This window comes from Anopheles stephensi, unplaced genomic scaffold (assembly GCF_013141755.1).
Source record: "Anopheles stephensi strain Indian unplaced genomic scaffold, UCI_ANSTEP_V1.0 ucontig223, whole genome shotgun sequence".
NCBI classification, from domain to species: Eukaryota; Metazoa; Arthropoda; class Insecta; order Diptera; family Culicidae; genus Anopheles; species Anopheles stephensi.
In genome coordinates, this window is record NW_023405151.1 from 52,501 (window position 1) to 55,000 (window position 2,500).

The following is a 2,500-nucleotide window of genomic DNA, read 5'->3' on the forward strand; positions in this document are numbered from 1 at the left end:
TGGGATTATATCTGCAACACGGGCATTATCGAAAGATGGTTAAGTGGAGTCACCCAATGGGTGCCGTGCGTTATAAGGTACGTAATGCACAGTAGAGATACATTGTCGGGAGGTGGAACCCGAAAAATGTACAAGTCCGGGAATACGGAAAAGTTCCCCATGAAAGGCTGGGGATACAATTATTGATACAAATAATGTGCCTAAGGGTACATTTATTTTTCTAAGTCCCAGAAATCCGTCACTGAACATCACGACTTACAAACACATCTTCCCCCGGTCCTCCCATATACGGCACCGGGACAAGTATGAAGAATGAAAATCATGTGTGTATGGAACATATAATGTGCCTGAGAGCACATTTTTTTTCTAAGTCCCAGAAATCCGTCACTGAACATCACGACTTACGAAGACATGTTCCCCCGGTCCTCCCATATACGGCACCGGGACAAGTATGAAGAATGAAAATAATGTGTGTATGGAACATATAATGTGCCTGAGAGCACATTTTTTTTCTAAGTCCCAGAAATCCGTCACTGAACATCACGACTTACGAAGACATGTTCCCCCGGTCCTCCCATATACGGCACCGGGACAAGTATGAAGAATGAAAATAATGTGTGTATGGAACATATAATGTGCCTGAGAGCACATTTTTTTTCTAAGTCCCAGAAATCCGTCACTGAACATCACGACTTACGAAGACATGTTCCCCCGGTCCTCCCATATACGGCACGGGGACAAGTATGAAGAATGAAAATCATGTGTGTATGGAACATATAATGTGCCTGAGAGCACATTTTTTTTCTAAGTCCCAGAAATCCGTCACTGAACATCACGACTTACGAAGACATGTTCCCCCGGTCCTCCCATATACGGCACGGGGACAAGTATGAAGAATGAAAATCATGTGTGTATGAAACATATAATGTGCCTGAGAGCACATTTTTTTTCTAAGTCCCAGAAATCCGTCACTGAACATCACGACTTACGAAGACATGTTCCCCCGGTCCTCCCATGTACGGCACGGGGACAAGTATGAAGAATGAAAATCATGTGTGTATGAAACATATAATGTGCCTGAGAGCACATTTTTTTTCTAAGTCCCAGAAATCCGTCACTGAACATCACGACTTACGAAGACATGTTCCCCCGGTCCTCCCATATACGGCACCGGGGACAAGTATGAAGTATGAAAATTTTTGGTCACAGCGTGAAATCCCTCTAATGATCATGAAAATAGCATCGGATCACTTATCTGACCATAAAAAGTGAACCAAAACCCTATTTGGACAAACTTTTTGGTCCTATGAAAAATTCACTTTTCATATATGTCATGGTCGAAAATTTTCTAAGTCCCAAAAAATCACTTATTCTCGAATATCTCGAAAACTACGTATCGGACAGGGGTCAACCAAGGTGTTTTAGAAAGGTCTTTACAAGCTCTATTTAATGAGCCATAGCGACTTTCAAGTGATTTTTTGACACTTTTTCGCATATCGGCATCCTTGGTTCCCATACTGGCCATAGGCCATAGGGCACCGAACGGCCAACTTTTGGTCCGGGGGTGAAATTTTTTTTTCACGAGATTTTGATGAAAATGGCTTCGGAACGCGTTTCTAATAATGAAAAGTGAAACCAAACAGTATTTGCGAAGAAAAAATTGTCCTATGAAAAAATCACTTTTTCTTAGGGTACGGGTCAAAAATTTTCTAAGTCCCAAAAAATCACTTATTCTCGAATATCTCGAAAACTACGTATCGGACAGGGGTCAACCAAGGTGTTTTAGAAAGGTCTTTACAAGCTCTATTTAATGAGCCATAGCGACTTTCAAGTGATTTTTTGACACTTTTTCGCATATCGGCATCCTTGGTTCCCATACTGGCCATAGGCCATAGGGCACCGAACGGCCAACTTTTGGTCCGGGGGTGAAATTTTTTTTTCACGAGATTTTGATGAAAATGGCTTCGGAACGCGTTTCTAATAATGAAAAGTGAAACCAAACAGTATTTGCGAAGAAAAAATTGTCCTATGAAAAAATCACTTTTTCTTAGGGTACGGGTCAAAAATTTTCTAAGTCCCAAAAAATCACATTTTCTCGAATATCTCGAAAACTACTTATCGGACAGGGGTCAACCAAGGTGTTTTAGAAAGGTCTCAACAAGCTCTAAATAATGGGCCATAGCGACTTTTTAGTGATTTTTTGACAAATTTTGTCATATCGGCATCCCGAGTTCCCATACTGGCCATAGGCCATGGGGCCCCGAACGAAAAAATTTTGGTCCGAGGGTCAAAATTTTTTTTCTCATAAATTTGTTCAAAACGCCGTCGGAACGCGCCTTAGATCATGAAAAGTGAAAAGAAACAGTATTTTGCAAAAGTTGGGGTGGCCTATGACTTACATGGCCACGTCCTAGGTCCGAGTTCCCGAGGTCGTGTTCTTCAGTGGCGGAAAAAAATGGCCACTTGTGGGAGATGCAAAATGTTCATTTTGTATTATAGG